The sequence below is a fragment of the Ambystoma mexicanum genome, chromosome 3q (assembly GCF_040938575.1).
Source record: "Ambystoma mexicanum isolate Mex_15411 chromosome 3q, UKY_AmexF1_1, whole genome shotgun sequence".
NCBI lineage: Eukaryota > Metazoa > Chordata > Amphibia > Caudata > Ambystomatidae > Ambystoma > Ambystoma mexicanum.
In genome coordinates, this window is record NC_090926.1 from 750,874,000 (window position 1) to 750,894,847 (window position 20,848).

At 46.6% G+C, this 20,848-nt stretch overlaps 1 protein-coding gene across 1 annotated transcript in view; it reads left to right on the forward strand.

The window, feature by feature from the left end:
• The window catches only part of SRP68 (signal recognition particle 68), a 405,645-nt gene that overhangs the window by 81,253 nt on the left and 303,544 nt on the right, over positions 1-20,848 (forward strand). The gene's annotated exons all lie outside the window — the stretch shown is intronic.

Below are 20,848 nucleotides of genomic sequence, written 5' to 3' on the forward strand. Positions count from 1 at the left end.
GAGTGATGCAACTATTTTATATATCTGTGGGTCAAGAGGAAGGGTTTAGCTGCTCTAATTTACAGGTGTTGGCTGTGGATGAGGCCATGGAATTGACCTGTTTGTGGAAGGAAAGGGTGGCGTCAAGATAAAATCCTAGTGTTTTAACTTCCTTGGCTACATTAATCGGGTTACCGTCTATGACGAAGCTTGAGTATTTGTGATCAAGTTTAAGTTGAGGGTGGTGCCCAAGATAATGAGCTGTGTCTTGTCATCATTCAGGCGTAGACTATGAGGGGCCATCCTTGCCTAGATGATGAGGTACAGTTCGTTTACCAAGGCCAAATCCTTGTCGTAATCTCCCGTCAGCGGGATGAGGATCTGGGTATCATCAGATAATTGGTGTAGGTGATACCAAGACCATCGAGATCACTGAAAAGGGGCTTTGTGAACACATTGTACAGAGTGTGGGAGATGCATGAGCCCTGGGGGATCCCACAGGTGATGGGGATGGGGTCGGTGGAAGCTATGGTAGAGAAGACACGCATGGACCTGTTGTTGAGGAAGGATTGAATCCAGCCGATAGCGTCTTGCGAGAAGTGGGCTGCCGAGTCGAGGTGGTTACAGAGTATTTTGTGGTCCACTAAATCAAATGCAGCTGAAAGGTCAAGTAGAAGTAGTAGGGCCGTCTTTCCATTGTCTCTGAGAGTATCAATTTGTTCCTTGAGGTCAATAAGAGCTGTCTCAGTCCTGTGTTGTGGTCTGAAGCCTGACTGCCGGATTCCCAGGAGGTGTTTTTTTTCTTCTAAATATTGTTGTATTTGAAGATAGGCTATCTTACCTAGTATTTTAAGCAGGACGGGGACGGTAGTGATGGGTCTGTATTTCGTGGGTATTGAAGGGTCTAAGGAAGGTTTTTTGAGTAGGGGGGAGAACCCAAGACTCTTTGAGGTTGCTGAAGATAGTGCCTGAGGAAAAGGATGAGTTAATGAGCTTTGTGATGAAGGGTGAGCGGTCTCTAGCAGCGTCTTTGATGATTTGTGCAGGGCAAGGGTCACCCGGGCAGTTCAAAGGTGTAAGGGTGAGGATAATTTTTTCAACCTCTAACGTTGATACTTTGGAGAAACTGAAGCGGAGGGGGGTGGGGGGGTTTGTGTGTAAGTTTGAGAGGGCTGGGGGGTGCTGGCTGCACAGGTGGTGCAGAGTAGGGATTCTTTATTATTGATTATTTTGATTTGTAGGCCTGTCACTTTATTGGACAGGGCATTTTGGATGCTAGTGCACCATTGTTTATCTTTCACACGTGTCTGGGACTGGGATGGGTGTTTCCAGCTCTTTGAGGATAGTAAATAGTTATTTTATACTGGAGTTAGCTTGCGATATTCCCAAGTTATAGGTCTCTTGCTTGGCTAGTATGATTTATTTATTTATTTTTTTGTGTAGAGGGCGGTTATTTTGTTGAGGTTCGTTTTATTGCCTGAGGGAGATTGTCTCCATGCCTGTTTGCTTTTGCGTTTTTCGAGTCTTAGAGATGTCAGGTAAGGGGAGAACCATGTGTTCCCATGTCTTTTAGAGTGGCTGTTTCTAGGTTTCAGCAGAGCAATGGAATCCTGGGCTGATGTCATGATTTTGTTGTATTCATCTACAAGGGTGTGGGGATTGGAGGTTTCAGTAAGTGAATTCAGTGTTGGAATAATAAGGGGGATGAGGTTTTCAGCTGTAATGTTTTTCTTATTTCTCGTGGGGATAGCTGGGGCTAGTGAGTTATTGATGATGGTCGGGGTTGAGGCCTTCATGGAGAAAGAGAGGAGATGGTGGTCAGACCAAGGCTGGGGGGAGATGGCTGTAATGGAGGCAAAACAATTATAGTCCGCCACCCAGTCAAGGGTCCTCCCTTTGTTGTTTGTGGGAAGGGTCACTCTTTGGACAAATCCTAATTCAGATAAGGTGTTGTCAATAAGTGAGCTTGGGGGTCTTTAGGGTCTTTAAAGCCTAGGTTAAAATCGCCTAGAAGTAGGCTCTGGGTTGTATTCTTTTAGGTTATTGGTGAGGCTAGTTGTTAGGTCCTCCTCAAATGAGCCTAGGGGCCGGGGGATCTGTATAGGAGGTGGATAAGGGTTTGAGAGCTGACAGTGGGCAGTTTAGCTATCATTGATTTGCAGGAGTTATCTGGGGGGGCAAGTCTCATGTTAAGATGAGTCTTGGCAATAATGGCAAGGCCTTCGCCTCTAGATTCAGTTCTATCAGCTCTGAGTATAGTTTAATCTTCCGGGATGGCTAACGTGAGGGCTGGCCCTGCGGCTGCATGGAGCCAGGACTCAGTGATGGCTAAGAAGTCCAGTTTTTCAAATAGTATAAGGTCTGCTATGTCTGTAGCATGGACTACCATGGAGCGTGCGTTTATTAGGGCATCTCTAATGAGGGGGATGGTGGTCTCAGTAGGGGTTAGAACAGTGGCCAGATTGTCAGGATTGAGCTTGGCATGGGTGTTGATTGGGTTGTGGGGGCACTATGGTGGGTGTGCCTATGTGCTCCGGTATGGTCCAGTTGCTATGTTTAGTGTGGGGGGTGTCCCTGGCACAGGGTTTGAATATTTTGGGCAACCTGGCGCGTAGTCAGGTTTCCAGTGGATGGACTGCAGGGGGTGGTGGACATGTTAGGTCGTGTAGATGAGTGGGTGAGTGGTGTGGGTGTCTGGGTATAGGCCTTAAAGTTAGGCGGTAGGGTATCTGCAGAGGTGAGGATTGGGCCAAACTGACTAGATGAGGTGGAGAATTACTCTCAATAGGGCTGAGCAGATACCTGGAATATACATTATAAATGTTGGTAGAGGTTGGAGGAATGGAAGGGCTGTGTGGGTTAAGTATAGAGGCGAGAGCAGGTAGATTGGGCTTCGTTAGCAAGTGCAGACAGTCGAATTATAGCTCCTCAATAGAGCGAAAGCAAGTCAGGTATTTTGGTTCAGTTCTATCGGTTCAAATCATCCAAAAACACAGGCAGTTCCACTTTGGCGCAACAGAGCAGTGTCAAGCAAAACAGTTCAGTAAGTGCGCTTCAGGACAACAGCAATTGGGGTAGTTCAATTCTAGCGCTTCAAAGTATCAGCAAATATACAGTTCAGTACTGACTCATCAGAGTATTATCAAATTATCAAGCAAGGCAGTTCTGTTTAACGTATTAGCTCATCATCAAACAAATGGCAGTTAAACTCATCAATAGAACGAGCAGGTAAGCGTAAGGCGGTTACTAGGCTAGATCTAAGGTACGAGATAGCACCGGGGCCAATCGGAATAGTTGAGTGCGCAATGATGCCGTGTGCCTGCATCAGTTCAAGTTAGTAGGGCAATCAGGTGATAGTCAACAGAGTGATATGCCACATTCGCCAGGAGGCGAGGCAAAACAATTCAAAACAAGGTAGTGTGGACGTGAAGAGTTCACAATGGCACCTAGTCCAACAGACAACTCTTTCAAACGTGGGTAATCATGCAGGCATACAAGGTAGTGGTAGATATCAACATAATGCAGATTAATGGGTAATGTTACAGCAGTAATAGTAATTGCAGTGCATAACAACAAGTCATACGCAAATCGGTACTCAGCGCGTAGGGGAGAGAGTAATGCAGGTGTGTGGGGCTTTGGTTGCGGCACGTTCCGCGTGCACATCTTTGGAAATATTTTATGTGGTAGAGCAAAAGGGATGAACACATAGACACGTGTAGGAAAGACACCTGGCAGAGTTCCGTCGGTCTCCGCGTCTCCAGGCTTCGACAGGATCAGACAGGAGTTAGCCTTAGTTGAGAGGCCTTTTGGGAGAGGCCGGCTTCCCCTGCCGGCATTGCCTGATTGGTGGTTATGCTGGCTAGTGACCAATCGGCAACACAGCATGCATAGCATGTAGGGAGATAGTCTCCGGGTTAGATGGAACGAACGGCGGCCACCTTAGAATGCGGGATCCTCATGGTTCTCAATGGCGGCAAATTTGAAATCGTGTTGTGCCTTTCAATAGCGGCTGGGTTTGTCTAGAAAGGAAATGCAGCATTGCTGGTGTTGGGGAGTGGTTGGAGAGTTTACATAGGAAAACCCAACTTGTGTGAAGTTAACTTCTTGGATTTGGCCTGAACTACACAAAGGTATGGTAGCAATGGGCAAGCAGCCAGGCTTAGTCTAAGGAGGGAGAAGGACTGTAGTAGGTACACAGAACCCGGAGCACACATTGGTTCAAGAAAACACTGTTCTACTGTAGTGTTATAAAAATAGATATTTATAATATACATTGACACACTATTGTACTTCTAAGTTCAGTTCAGGTAAGTAGATAAACATATCCACAGTATAATATCACTTGCAATATTTTTAGATTCGATAAACCAAAGGTTTCCACAGGTAAGTATGTTCAGATTGTCTTTTAGGATAAAAAATCACTCAACCAGCTGGAAACATATATGCATATTTTTCAAACTCTTTGACTTTTTACAACTTTGACCCCAGAGTCCAACCCTACTTGGTATGAGTCACTGAAAGTTCAGATGGGTCACTGGCCACCAGTGACCAGGGGTTAGGCAGAGAAAGGACGGGAAAGCAAAATACAGTGTTTCGGAGAGGTAGTATCCAGTAAGATTCGCTGCTGTTGCAGGTACGTCAAAACTTTAAAAAGCTGCTCACGGAGGTTATGGTGACCACCCTGAAGAATTGCCCCAAGGATCAGTGTCCTCTGGGGAACTGGGAGGGTGCAGGAAGTTATATGCAGCACCCAGAGTCACAGGATCATGCAGGCAGACTCCAGGTAAGTTATACCAGAAGGGATACAGTACCTTCAATTGAAGAAGCAATTGCAGCAGGACGGTTCGAGTGGTGAGGCGACAGCAGACCCGGTCACAGGTTTCTCAGTCTTGGCAACAGGAGAAGGGGACTTCGGGTGGATCTGGCGACAGCTCTCATGCAGAAGTACGCCTCGCAAATGATCTTCGCAGTTCTGGCTTGTTGGCGCCTTTTTCAGGCCTGCTGGAGCAATGGTTGACATGGCAGTCAACCTTTTTCTGTTTCTCGACCTACGCCTTTGATGCAGGGACTTTCAGGAGCCAACTCAAGTTGATGCAGGTCTAGGAGGATGCTTTCGAAGTTGCAGGTGAAACCACATTTCTGGAGAAGATGCACAAAGGAGCAGCCTAGGACTTCCAGAGATGGTGCAAATTGTAGTTCATCTTGGGACTGGTTAGGCCCACTAGTCCATGGGAGGAAGTCGTCCTCTTCGCATCTTCCCTGTCGCTTAGAATGTGGAGGTCAGCACAGCAGCGGTTACTCAATAGGCTCTGGAGGTCGTTGGGAGTTGCTGGTGGCATCTTGCTTCGTCCTTCTTTGGGATCTTCTGTTCCAGTGGTCGACTCGTGAGTTTCAGCTCCAGGACCTTGGAATGTATCCAGGAACACCGGCTGGGTCCACCAGTCAATTCCAATGCACCATTCGAACTTTGCTGGTGGTTGTCCAATCGAGACCGCCAGTCTCCCAGTCTGAACTGGGCTCAGTCAGGCACACTGCAAAACAAAAGACAGGGGAGTTTTGGTCACCTCTCCCACTTCCTGTGCTGCTAGTCACTCAGAGACCCTTCACTGGATTTCCTTGAGAAGCCTGGCAAAGAGAGGGATAAGAGAATCTTCCCCCTCCCAGAAAGGTAGAACACATAAGAAAAGAAAAGTCCTCTTGTTAAGGGCTTAAAAAAGTAAGACCACCATTTTCGGTAAATGGTGTCTCTTGTGTCCCCTCCCCTACCACAGTTGTGAAGACAGCCTGCAATGAAAAAGTTCATAAAAGGTTGTGCAAAAGGTACACTGCCACCAGCCTGAACAGAGGGACTTGCCACAGCAACAATTCTTTACTGGAGACTCTAGAATAGGGATACTTTGTCTCCCCTCAGCACTCCCCTTAAGGGATAAAAAGTGCTGCTTTAGTGAAATGTAGATGCCAAAAAGTTGGAAGAAAGCAGGACTCCAATTAGAAATACAAAAAGGTGGTCCGAAAGGTTCCATACACCCGAGTAAACAGGAGAGTGAGTGGGGGAAGTGGTTCCCAGTCACTCAGGAGACTTAGCAAAAAATCCAGGTGTCCAGCAAAGCCGTGCTGGAGGACTCGCAGAAAGTGGATATTTCACACAAAGGAAGAAATATATCCTAAGAGCAGGTAAGTAGCTTCCAAAATGGTTATTGCATTGTCTCTGTGACACTGCCAAGTTAGGGTCACTGGGAGAGCTAAGGGTCAGCCGGACCCTTCGGGCTCTAGGTTGACCAAGTTAGTGTTAAGGTCAGGTTTATTGTAAAGGTAATAAACTTCTACCATATGAATCGATTCACTGCTGTTAAGTCAACTGAAAACGAATTTCAAGATGCCAAAATGCTTAAAATAGTTCTGGAAGTCCACGTCACTGCTGTTCTGAGATGTTCTCTGGTTAAGCAAAGAAACGGTTCAGTAGAAAGAGGAAGGTTCCTACTCAGAAATGTAGTCTTTAAAGTTACCAGACTGTTGTTGCTGGATCAGAGACAAATGTGATGCTGATGTATGGTTCAGCAGTCTGGTAGCTGAGCATGCATTACTAGTATTCAGGTTGTGCTTGCAGACTGCGTCTGTTGATGGAGATCACGTAAGCCTGCGGCTCCTCTAAGTTCCAAGGCTCCTAGTTGAAGATTTCTTTGGTGAACAATATCTGCAGGCCTGATGGCCCTCCTGTTTACTTGTCTGTCTTTCTGTGTGCCCTCCTCTTTTTGACTAGCTGGCGGTTGTGTTTCTCCTTGTTAAGTGGCGGGAGTGCCGTTTATGATTCCAATTGAAGGCAAAGTAAAGCTTCTATTTGAGGATTCCGGCCCTCTCTCCAGACCTGAGTGATTTTAGACCAACTTCTGCAGCAGAGCTTCCATATATCATCTTTGGAGATGGCTTGCTTTTTGATGTTCGTCCCAGTCATTGATAAATGCTGGGTGCTTTTTCACATAACTTAAAGGAATTTTGGAATCGCAATGGATTCTCGGCCTTCAATCCCGTACCGATATCCTTTGAAACACGATAGTGGTCACACAATCATGGAAGGATGCTGCTTTCAAGGTTTGTGGGGTATAACCCAGTCAAACACACAGGATGTGGATTTAGCTTTTAATCCCAGACATCTCCTTTACAAATGCACACCAAATCTGGTCTTGTCTGCTTTGGCATCAGGCTTCCTGGGCTCACGGTAGCTGTTTGGAAAACTTTCTTTTTGCAACTTTCCCATCCACTTAGTGGGATCTAGCATATCCGATGCCTGTTATGAAACGCTGATATGATTTTTGGCACCATAGTCTCTTTAAAGATCACTCCCTGGCTTAACTAACTTTGGTTTTGGGTGTCGCTGTTCAGTCCTTAAGGCGACCCTATTCCCCATTTAAGTCTATTGTAATTTTCCCCATTCTTTGATTAGTATGGGGAAATTATTTAACTATTAATTTTATTTTTTTGGGTGTTTATGCAATTTAATGTAATTTCACTCACACAAACCGCCCCTTAGCCTATGAAAGCCACAGCTTTCCCCGGCAAAGGGCATTCCATATAAGGCTTTTTCTGACCTTAGAATGCAGGAAGAAGGCCAAAGGACAAGCAAAAACCTTGTGGCATGGCCATTTTAGAGTGCTAGCCATCTTTAATGTAGCACTTTGGGGTAAATGCAGAAGAGCACGAGTAAAGTATAAAACATGCTAAAAGAATATCTTCTACCAGCTCATCCTAGGCAGTTAAAAAACGGTCTATCCTTATAACTTTTCATATAATGGCTTTTGGTTAATTTTACGGTGTGCCTCGGATGAGCTGGCGGCAGCAGATATTCTTTTAGCATGTTTTAAACTTTTTACTCTTGCATTTACCTCAAAGGGCTACACTAAGCTTTAGTTACTTGATCCCTCAGTCTTGTTTTTGGTGAGGGGACTCTGGATGAAGATTTGTTGCATCTGTAGGGTCCCCTGTATGCCCACAAGCTTTTGGTTGGCTTCGCACTACCGAAGACAATGCATTTGATGGTCAGGGGTCCCGAGGCATTGGGATTCTGCAGCCTTGGAAAGTCACAGCAAGTTGGGTTGTGCCAAAATGAAGCTTGGCTTAGGGCTAGTTGGTCCCACCAGCCCAAGGGAGGAAGCTGTCCTGTACAGGTCTTCCCATTGTAAACAAAAATGGGGTCAGCACAGCTGCAGGCCTTCACTAGGCACTTTTCGGTCCAGGAGGGTGCTGCCGGTGTTTCTTCACGTCTTTTTCGTCGATGTTGTCCTCCAGTGGTCGACTCTGCCTCTAGTCCCAAAAACCTCGCCTTTTAAGCAAGTTGCCATTCCTTCACAGCCTTAGGCTGTCACCCAGCAGGGTGGCTGTCCTCCTGGACAGCCAGTTGTCCTATCAGTACTGCATTCACTCAGGCACACCTAGAGACAAAGGACAGGGCTTCTTTTTTGTGGGGGGGGGGGGACTCTGTCCAGGGCCTCTGGGGATACGTTGAGTCCTTCTTCTGAACTTGCAAATCAGGAAGGTTGCAAAAGAGCACTTTCAGGGGCTGGCATGTCCAGCAGACTGAGTCCTCATTAGCAGTGTTTAAGCAGCAGGCATGCCTTGTCCAAACTGCAGGTCACTTTCTCGAGTGGGTAAAACAAGGGGCTTATTCCCTCTTTTGAATTTTTTGTTCACCTTTATGGTAGAGTACTTTGTGCAGCTTGTGTGCGCCCCACTGAAGTTCTGGTTCTTGTGATCCAGCCCATTCTATACTCAATTTGCCACCATAGTTTAGTCTATTTCAAGCTTTCTGTAAGGTTTCAATCCTGGCTTGACAGGATACGGAAGCTGCTGCAGCTGTCCAGTACAGAGGTAGCACAAACACATTCCTCCCCACAGAGATTTTGGTTCCCATGCTTGTGTATACTCGGGGAGCTGTGACTACCGTGGGGAAAGAGGGTTAAGATTTGTTGGTTGGATAGGTATGGAGGTTGAAGGAATACCGGAGAGAGGGTTAGGTAGAGGAAATGGACCAGGAGGAAGATTATAGGAAAGCATGCTCCTCTTTGCGAATTGCTTTTGTGTTGAGCTGCACCTTAATCAGTTACAGCTCATGCGTGCATTGCTGCCCACACACTCATACAAACATACAGTGATCTAAGATTAAACCTGTGTGTACTTGTGATTATTACAACATACATCTGGGTCCTATATCCTGACAGTGTTTTAACAAAGTGCACACATTACTTCAGGCGTTATTACAAACTCACTGTGTGCATTACTTAAAGTCCCCTATAAGACCCCCTGGCACGCATTACTTAATGCGTTATAAGCAAACCCATTGGGACGCATTGACATGATAAATGTTGAGGTACAGTTACTTGGCTTCATTTTCCATGGTCTGTGCTGAGTGTCCAAATAGTAAATGCGGTGTTCCTCAAAAGAGGCATTTGAAGAAAGAATGCATCCTTCCCCAAACCCCCAGATGTGTTCTACAGACGCCTTGTGTGGCGTCTCCATGCCAGCTCTAAAGAAGATCTGTGCTTTTGCCCACTGCTCCAGGTTGCACTCGGAGCCTGCAGTCAGTACAAGATCCTTGTGGGGCTCACAAGCTGCAGTACATATCTGAAATGTAGCAGGGTCCAGGAATTTTACAGCGGAGGGCGGCTCCGCACAGGCTTGCCTGTTGATTTTGGTGGAGCGCCTGTGGAATGTCCCCATTCAGGAACAAGTCTCAAGCGTGAGCATCATGTCGCCACTCGCATTTGCTGGGTCAGCCCCCTTGCCTGTGTTGGGCTGCCACTTGGCACCCTGGGAACTGTAGTTCCCTCCATGTCTCATGTCCCTGGAGCTTTGTTTTCTTGGCCGTCCCAGCAGTGAGCGTGGTGCTTGTCTTCTGTGCCTTGGCTGCTCCTGATGGCACAGCGGGCAGATATGGCACCTTGTGTGTCTATTGGACCACGTTTTAGCCCAAGTGGTGCAAAACCGCACCCAAGCCACAGGCTGTCCTGTTTGTGGTGTCCATCGGGTTCCCTTCTTGAGCTCCTGACATGGCTGCTGAGTCAGAAGCCAGGTGATGTCCATGCTAGAGCTCTTTGTCTGCAGGAAGTGGGGAGGTGACACAGGAAGTGTGAGTTGCCGAAGAGATTCCAAGATAGTGGTAATGTAATGTTTTCCTGGTATGCTCTTAACACGTTCCTCCCCCTGTCTGCCTTACTAAATACTCCCATAATTACCCCCCTGAATCCCTCTGTTGTCCTTGCACGGATTGCCTTTGTTTCATTGGTTCCCATCTAACTCCCTGGGGAATATCCTGTCCTTTGGGGAAGGCCAAGAGCCTTGCCAAAGAGGGCAAAGTGCAGCTACTGTGGCTGGTCCCAGAAGATTTGTTTTGGATGAAACCTAGCCCCAGACTCAATGAATACATCACTTATCCTATAGGGCGAGACACCCCCCTGTGAGGCTAGGAAGGGGAGCCTGCTAAGCAAGGCCCTCTCTAGGAAAGCGGGGCCTCACTAGGAGTGACTGCCCGCTAGGGGACAAGGACTCCCATTCCTATAAGGAACTTTCTAGAAGGAATACTCTCTCTGCATATATTGTAATGGAAAAGACTGCTGTTACTTCTGTTTTGCATTCCAACCCTATTGACACTATCCCCATATCGTTTGCTAAATGTAATACTGGAATCCCTTTGGACTCAGCAGCTGACAAAAAAACCACACGCCACTTTGAAGTACTATGGCAACAAAATAGAGACTAGGAACCTTGAATGGAGGAGGAAGAATCCTACGCAGAGGCGAGTCTCTGATTGTGAACATCGTGGAGGGGCGGAGAGGCACTAGACGGTGGAGCCAGTGGTAGAGTGGGGAACCAAAGGGGTAGACACGAGAAAGCCTGCACCGAGAAGGGTGACATTGCTGCAAGACTGTTGAAGAAACAGTATTACCTGGTGGTGTGACCAAGCTGCCACCGTGGTGGGCCTGGGAGCCGCACATGCGCCAAAATCGGGAGACGATGGTGGAGCCGAGCCCTCCGCTCTTAGTGCGGTAAACACAGAAGCTGACCAGACGGGCACGAGACAAACCGTTTTACCTGGTGACATGAGCATGCTGCAGCCGTGGTGGGTCTGTAGCCCCCGAACCGACGCAGGGAACCAGAGAACAGCTGTGTTCAATAGATTTTCTTTTTTATGCACAAATCTCCTCTACATGTCCGTTCCCCCTGAGTGAGTGGGAACCTTTTTTCACACTCACCCGTTCTTTACCCTATCTTTTGGGATATTTTGTACTTCTTTTTAGACCTTTTTCTGGAAGTTATGTTTTCCTCCAAGTTTTATGGTATCTGTCTTTGACTTTTGCATCATACAACACTCTGTGCAGTGTTGCTGTGAGCCCTTTGGGCTTCCCTTTTTTATTTTCTGCTAAAGGGGGGTATTTTTATCCTTCTTTGTGAGAAATTCGACCATCCACATGGTGGGCGTGGGCTCGCTTGGCCTTTGACATTTTTAAGTAAAGGGATGATGGTAGCCCTACCTCAGGAAATTGTGTGGGGCTAATTCACGCACATTTTCCTATGCTCACACCACAAACTCATCGACCCATGTACTCCGGCCAGGACACAGCTCCTACCAGTTAGGGTCTGCCCCCGTCATATTTAGTTGGAACATGGCAGGAGAGCACGATGTCATCCCAAGGAGGGCAAGGAGGAGCTTCCCCCTGCCATGGACAGCCTGATTGACTGACAAGTCCTCCATGGAATGCCCTGTTCTTTGTTTCGCCCTGCAGCTGGTGGCCCTGATTTTAACATTCCAGTAGAGGGTACTTCAAACAGGCCCTTCGGGAGTCTGGCTGCAAAGGATAACAAAGGAGACGGGACACCCAACAAACCTCTCATTGAATTGTGTCAACCTGAAGCCAGCTCCCACCTCTCAGTATCAATGACGGCGAACTAACATGTCTGAGTCTATTTTTGCAGTAGACCACCCCTGATAGGAGGACGCATTCATAAGATGCAAGAATGTGGTTTGCAGCAGCCAGAGAGTCTGGTCTCTCAGCATCCTCAAGGGAGATCTGATGCTTTAAAAAGGAACCACCCAGAGAGAACCATCAACCAGAGAGACTCTTTGATCACAGCAGACAAGAAGGTGGGTGGATCCTAGTATCCCAGGGGAGTGAGCCCAGAATTATTTCTGTTGAGAGAAGGGTTCAGCCATATTGGCTCTCGGACACCCCTTATTCCTGTAGGACCCCCTTACCTTTCCCTGTTGCAAAGCACTCTGGTTATGACCTCACAGATACAGAAAACTGTTGACGGGGACCCCAGGATTGGTTCACTAAGCTAGGCTCGGCCTACACCAATCACTGTGGCCCACTTGGCTTTAAGAGAGGGCTAGAGCCCCTCTTAGGTGATCCTCTGAAGACTTCATTCGAAGCACGAAGAAGAACTCATCCTTAGACCCTGGCTGAATGTATAGTCTATCTTGCAGCTTCCACCAGTGAGGGAAGGCCAGGAACATCCAAAGAGGGAAACAAGGTCCCTCCCTTTAACGTCTCCCATGGAACAGAGGAAGAAAATAACTCTGAAGACCCTCCAGCTGCTTCAGAACTAATACCCAACCAGCACACAGCGTGCCCTTCTAGGCTCTGCAGCGAGCTTCCTGGGCAGCGAGTGCCAAAAGGTCTCTGAACCTGAAACCAAGTACAAGGCAGCTGCCTGCAACACACTCCCTAGCTCTGGGCCATCTTGAGCTACCGCCACTGACTGAACCAGAGACGTCTCGATCAGTGCTTCAGAACGGCTGATCAGCACAGATAATTCCTGGCCCTGAGTCGCCATGAAGGTGAGCCTGCAGCTATTCGCCAGCTTCATCGCTGAACCTTCTTGCCACCTGATAGCTGCCACTGACTGCTGTGACGAACTCTTGTCGCAGAAGCCTGAAAAGCACCTTGAAGCTGACTCTAATGCTGTTGAGCACCACAAACAGCAAGCGGTGCGTTGTAGTTCTGTCCCCCTGGTCCTTGCCAGGTGTGCCATAAGGATATTATAAGACCCTTTTTCCCTTTTTGATGAAACCACAAGAAGCCTTTTAAGAAGCGGTTGCGGTTATCAACCATACCAACTACCCTCCCGTCAGTATCCAGAGTGCATACCCTTTCCTTCTTAGAAACTGTCAGTTCTCTGCATTCCTATACAGGGTGGGTTGTATTTAGTTATTAGTTTGTCTGTTGTGATATAGTAAAGTAGGTATTTTTATACAACCTTGACTGGACACTCCTTTTATCATTGGGTAATAATTGTATTTTCACTGTGTTGCAAATTACCAAATATCCATGACATTTAGAGAAGATAAGCCTGCCATTCCGTCCACATTACCGAAATTGGACCAGACGGTTTATAATTTTAATTGTATGCTTGTTTAATCCAATCTATTCTGGTCTATTAGAGGTGTGGGGTTGATTGATGGTTTGGAAACCGATATTCTCTCCTGGATCACTGTTACCCCGGAATTTGATTTGTCACACTTATCTTTTAGATTGTGAGATCATCACACCCAACCTTTTGTGGAGTGCTGAGGGGTAATACTGTATCCTGTTTATCTTTCCTTCCCTTAACATTTGGATTACAGTGACAAGCTAATCTGAATGGCTGATGGGAGTGGTTGTATCCTACTGACTTTTTTGTCCAATTTTTGCTCTTAGGCTGTACACACAGCAGCGGTAGTGCACATCAAGGGTAACCACTGACCCTAAATGGTTTGTGTCCTTTCTTGGTCGTCCTTCTGCCATGCTTGGGGCGGGGTAGGGTGGCAAGAGGGTACTGGTTTGACTTTTGTCTTTGGCTGCATCCCTTTGAGAAGCACGCCACGGCTCCAGTGTGTCCTTGAGGGCAGGAAATGGGGGAGGATTCCAAAACTCTTCTGTTCTTTGTCTTCTGCTGTGCCTGCCTGCAACCAGTTCCAACTGGTAGGCTGGTTGTCCTGAAATGACAGCTACCACCCAGAGTTTGAGTAGTGCATGGGTGCTGTTTTTCTGGGTTGCAGCATTAGAGGCATGGATCCTGAGGCTGAAGACAAACTGACTCCTGGAACAGAAGAATCAGCGAGGAGGAGAGATGTCTGCAGCCACTTACCGATGACCTGAGATGCCCTCTGTGTAATTGCTGATGTCCGACCCCTTTGTCCAAGCATCAGGAGAGCCCCGTAAAGGACGACTCTCCCTTATACTGGTGGGTCCAATCAGGTTGAATACTACCTGCATTTAGAGCCTTCCCATGACGAGCTGTGACCTTCACGGGCTGAAAACCGCCAATTTCCTGGGACCTGTGGCTATTGTGCAGTGGTTCGACTTCCGAAGATCAAATACTCACTAATATTTGCCAAAATTTCACTCCTTGGAGTCCCCTCACCAGAGTGCTGGACTGAGAAAGCGAGATTAATCGACCGGGCGGTAATTGTTATTCACTGGTGTCTCGAAAACGGCGACAAAATCACCAAACCCTGAAGAATCCTTTGTCTGAAGCCTCTTCACTCGACTGCTGCTGAGAGATCCGTTCCAGTGTCCCTTTTTTCATCTGCCTGACAAATCCGGTTACCGGGTCTGCTGCTGCTGCATCGTGCTGCATCTGCTTCTTCACTCCTAAGGCACTGTGAGACTAATTGTAGAACTTACCTAGAGTTGCTTTGCTGCCCCAGTGTTAGAGTGCTGATTCGTTTGTTTGGGAGTCTGCCCATACACGTTCACCCCGGCCGAATGCCTGTGATCCTGCAAATAATTACAAATGTGTACCTGCTTTAAGTTGCTTTTGTTTCATCCATTTGTACCTGAAACGGATATTCTGAAAGTGATTACAAACTTTTTTTACTTATCTTTGAATTGCATACTGCCATTCTAAAAGTGTGAAACCGGAAGGTGTCTCCCTAGCTAGTCCCTGAGGGATCTGTCATCCCGGTGGCCAGGACATGGCCATCGCTATTGGATCCAGTTCCTGGGGTGGACCAGTGAGGGAAGATCACATGGATGGGGCGGTCATCAGGGAGTGGGACACCGATGGGTGAGACGCAGCATCCCCATTCCTAAAACACATTTTTCCTCATCCTCTTCCGTAGTACATTCAACAACTCTGCCCCCCTTTCCCATCACGAACACTTTTGTTTACCATGAAAGACAACAAACTAACACCAGAGCCGTTTGCCTGACATGTCCCAATTCAAGGGTCAGGCAAAGTCAGGCAATTGACAAGAATCGCACACACCTGGTGGCCCTTTCCCTTCCTCACAGAGATCAGATGGAGCAAGAGAGCACAGTACAAGAAAGACAGACCGCACAACGAAACAGCTATCCACACCTGGCAGTTCAAGAGGAGGAGAAAGGCGGCAAACATAGAGAGGCTGACTAGGAGAGACACGACCTTGTCCTTCTTGACAAAACCCAGGGAAACTCCCAGAGAAGGAATCGTAAGACCGAGGATAATAGCCCAAGTGTGCTGAAGCAGATGTCAGCGTATCTACGCTGATGAGCCTGAGTGAGGGATACTCCTGCTACCGTGGTACCGGCCTTGACTCCAGTTATGAGGAAATCCAATCGGTTCATCAAACCCAGTGAGTCAAAGGGAGAGCCGATGAGAACCGAGCTGCGGTGAATGAAAGTTGCAAAGTGAGAGAAGTTCAAAGAACTGTAAAATTGTAAAGAGGAGACAGCTGCAGAAGGAGACCGGCGCCATGTGGGTACTGGTCCGAGAAACTCTGGTCGATTCTCGTCTGAGTGAACTACAGATACCGAAGGCTGTTGGAGAGCCGCCAAAGTGGTCATACAGGAGGTCAAGCAAAATCCCTGTACAGTCGAAAGCCTTTGACCTAATAACTGTAGAGAAAGTAAGGGAAGTGAATCTCGCCTCGTGAGAGAGCAAGTAAATCCTGCCAACATTGAAAGCAAATGTGAATGTGAAGTTGGCAAGAGTGAACCCAGCAGAGGGATGCTGATGAAGAGAGGGCAAAGTCTAAAGTCACAAGAAACAGTGTATTGACATAAAGTTAACCCGACAGAGGGATGTCCACTGGAACGGTTTAAAAAGACGTTAAGATTTGTCTATTTAGGAAAAGTCATAATGAACCCAGCTGAAGGGGGGCTGAAAGAAAAGATGGGCCATTGCCCAGCAGAGGCGGACCCTGGGGTGAAGAATCCTCACCCCAAGTAAAACCAGGAACTTTTGTTTTGTTGTTTGAATACGTCAGGCCCTCGAAGGCAAGAGACTTTCAAAAGAAACGAGAGTTGTCCATCGATGGCCCTGATAACTGCAAGGAGAACTGTTGTCTTGTGCTGGGGAATCTCGAGTGTGTACTGTGCTCCAAGATCCCACCTTACCCCGTGCTCCAAGATCCCACCTTACCCTGTGCTCAAAACCTGGGGAAGGGAGACCCACGATACCACATCCAGACATATTATTTGTGAACACTTCTTTCTTTTCTTGAAAACTAACCCTTTTTGTATTAGTTGTAAGGTTTGGCAATAGGTTTCTTAGTTTAGGCCCTTTTGATTTGATACGACACCACTAGGACTGCCTTATTTTCATTTGATGGTTGATGCTTGCTCCCATTTTAGATTTCGGTTTAGAGTAGGCATTTTCCCATTGTGCATACCATTTAATAAACACCCTTGACCTAACTGTGATCACTTGTCTGTCTTTACTGCTGCCACAATGAGTTCCTTACAATTAGCTCTAAATTTACTTATTGTGTGGTATAGTACTTACCTTGCTGAAGAATTACTTACCTTAGTGTACATATAACATAAACCATTATTTGTATATATAACTAGTGCGTCAGGGTTTCTTTGGTCTATGTGTATACTAGGTTCTTTGTACTGCCTACAGCCCTTTCTCCCTCCGAAGATAGGGCTGGATTCCCAGCCATTTTTAACAACACAACTTGTGTGGTTCAGGCCTATACTAAGAGTTGGAGCCTTGTGTCCCAAGTGTGAGACTTCACAAGTCCTACTATTGGTGGGCTTTTATAAAGCTCCCTAAAACAGAGGAACAAATCCTCCGCTCTCGTGAGGATCATTGAACTTGCCAAGGTTGGACAGGAACAATAGAAGCCAGAGGCACCACCCTGCTGGTGCACACCCTAAGGCAGAAAAGGTACCAGGGTTTTCCAGGGTAGAGGAAGGTGAGTGGAATCTAACAAAGAGGGAGAAATGAGTAATCCAGAGTACCAGATGGTCCTGGAGAGCCCTAAAGATACGAGACCTTGTTACCAGAAGGGAACCTGAAGGGTTCAAGCATTCTAAACAAGGCACAATATTAGGGGAATGAAAAGGTCCAAGTTGGTGGAACCAGACTAAGGGTCTCATTGCTCCCCTTCAAGAACTAGAGATATTTGGTTGCTACAAAGACTTGCACATTTTCCTGAGGAACTGAAAAAAGAGACTTTAAAAATCTTCTTTTGTGAACTTTTAAGAACAAACGTTTTGTCCTACGACCAGTACTTTGGGAAAGATCCAACTAGCGTTGGCTGTACAAAGCAAGACCCGTATGAAGCAAGAGCTGAGAGGCTACAGCTCTGACAAATTATGTTTTTCTAAAGGGGTAGGGTCAGATAGTGGATTGTATTTGGACTGGTTCTGATAATTGACGAGCACCCTTAATTTAGCATGTAGGCAGGGAAATCCCTCTTAGCGAGAGGGACGGATAGTCCTTTTCCTTTTTTAGTTCAATAAAACCCTTGAAATGTAAACCTTGAGTCTGCCACCTTCTTCTGGTCCACCCCATAGTTGAGTCACTAGAAAGTAGATGGGGAAAATAAAATGATATCAAAAAGGGTTTTGACCAATATAACTGTTGTTCCTGTGGGTAACCATATCTAGCCGGATACATCTTATGTTTATTTATTACTCTGACACCAAGCCTTGGGATTTAAAATAATATAATTTAGATCTGGGGTGCCCACGGTTAAGGGCAGCCTCTGGCTGTTAGAACTTTGGGTTCCAGCAGGCTGTTTGCAGGCATGTTAATATTAATGTTCAAGGACATTTGTACCGCGCACTATCACCACCGGAGTGGTCCCCTGGCGCTCTCATGCACCTGTTACTTTGTAACTGCCATGTTGCCAAACTACAGGGCAGCAGCTGGCGGTGCCAGTAGACAGTCCCTGCAGTGTTTCATGTTTCCACCATACTTTTTAGCATGGTGCATTATGAAAGTGAGTCAGTTTCCTGTATCATTATGTGCTGCAAAAATCCCAAAAGCTCGGGATTGCCCACCCCCGCAGATGGAATCTGCCGCATCTACACTGTCCTTTATCTTTACTTTCAACTTCTGAACAAAGTCTCGTCACAAAACTACAATTACTTGTGCTTCTTTTCTCATTTGGTCCAATTCGTGTCGGTCCGGCCTGGGTGTGTTTTTTTTTTTTTAGTACATTTCTTTTTGATGTTTGCTCTAATTCGCACAATGGCAGAAACTCCTGCTGAGTGGCTCTTAGCTGGAGGATGTGAAGAGGTGGGACTTCAAAGCGCTGCTTTGGCAGGCAGATACATCAGCCCCTAGCAGACTGTTCACGACCTGGTCTATTTTGTAGGCAAACCTGGGGGTGGCTTTTTCATTGCCTTTGAGTTGACAATGTTCTGTTGGAATCACTATTGTACCCTGATGCATTTGAATGATTTCTAATGCGGGTGCAAAACCTGTTTCCCATTATTACATTTTTAAGTGCTATGCTGGCAGCAGGTACTAAGAGTGGCAATGTGTGTTTTTGATTACCTCTATGCCTCCGAGGGGTGACCGTGTGCGAGTCGGTGACCCGTTCAAGTGACTTGAAGTCCAGAATGTTCTTTTCGATCTTTGGTGTTCAAGTCTATTGTGAGATACACCTATATTTGACTTGTTTTCTCTTCTGTGAATGTGCGGACACGCTAACTGGAAATGAGCAGCCTGTCACAGCCCCCTATGTACACCCCCCCCTATGTGCACATATATATATATATATATATATATATATATATATATATATATATATATGTGCACACACTGTGCATGCACAGATGCTCCATAGCCTACTGGAACACCGACAGTGCACACCATGCACTGCCTCCACACACCCTTCACTCACCAACCCCGTAAATACCTCCCTGCTCTACAAATCACACCCATTTACAAACCACTCGCCTCCTATACACGCATTCCACCTGGATGTGCACCTGACACACCACCCCAAATCCTGCACACATACACATCACACAGAGTGCCAAGAAGCCACGTAGTATAAGAATCGTTAACATAACTATGCACACATCTTAAAGGTGCGCCCACTATGCACCCCACCCGATGCATGTACGTGGCCCCCACACAGCCTACGCGCATCACACGCATCTCCCACCCTACACGCACTTGCCCTACATGCACGTGTAACACACGCCCCGCCCTACACCAACGCCCACTCTACATACATACACCCATCCTACACACATACACCCATCCTACACACACACACCCTCCTTGTGCACTCTCACTAAAGAGATAAAAATACGCCGCCCCAAGCACACGCCTCCATCACGCCCACCCAAAAACCCGTACACACACACACACACACACCCACCCACCCACCCACACACACACACTTGTCCCACATGCACTCCCCTACCAATCTACGTGCACTTCTTCCTCCCACACAGGAACGTGCTACCCTCCATTACCTACCCAAGGCATTTTACATATACTATAAGACCACTCTGAGTTGTATGTGCTAACAGTTCCCCAGAAGAGCTGACTCAAGTTTCATCCACCGAGACCTGACCTAGATTTAAATACGGTACTAAACGTTAGCTCTGTAGAAGTGTACATATTTAAGTAAATGTCTTGTCGAGCCAAATGCTTCAGTTAACACAAACACAATTTGTACCCGGTGTATACATTTTCTTGGTCCAGTTTTTTTTTTTTTTAACAACTTCGCAAACTGCCTAAACTGAGCAAATGCTAACTAGCAAAACATTTAGCTGAATGTGAAACAGAATATTGCACCTGTACTGGAATGTTTGGGATACATATTGTAATATGAAGCAGTTAATCAGTCCCTGCTGCTTTTTACAGATTACTGTGAACCCTGAAAAGGACCAGGTTTGTTATTTTGCAGTACATATTTTGCCCGTTCTTCCGTTGAAAAATGGATGAAGTGTCGAAATTGAATTATCATTATAATGGTAGTTTGTATTAAACGCGAACATTAGAGTTTTGTGGGTTACAACGCTTGATGAAATTAGTACATCAGTGAAGGGAGACTGTGAATTTATTAAAATTATATTACTTGATGGTGAAAGGTTTGACCATATTTTCAATCCGTACAGACCCATTAGTTCCCATCACACCAACTTTTTAAATTTGTTTTAAAACGCTTATTTTTTCATGCCTTCATTCGAATACGGAGTCTCCCTTTAAACTCTGGCAAATCCCCAATTAATTAGGTGATTAACGAGGCTGTAAAATCATGGCTCACCCCCGTACTGTCCCTCAAAATCCCCCCTTGGCAAAATGCTCTCAGCAAGAACATATCTAATGGCATATCTCTGGAACTGCAGTTTCCATCCTGCGGAATAAATCAAGCCAAGAGAAGTGTGGGGAAAGGTGACTAAGGAGAATAGTGAAACGGGGAGCGGCCAGAAAGAAGGAAGTGAGCGCATGGACACAACTTAACCTCTATGCTGGGGGGGGCGGTCTGCAACCTTTGTCTCGCCAATGTTTTGGACAACAAATCCCATCTGTGCTAGCCTGCATAGTCAATAGTGAGGGATCGTGGGAATAATGATCCAAAACACCAGGAGAGCCGGGTTTCAGGCCGCTGCTCTAGGCAGACTAAATGCTATTTAAATCCTGGAAATCCCTCCATGGTATC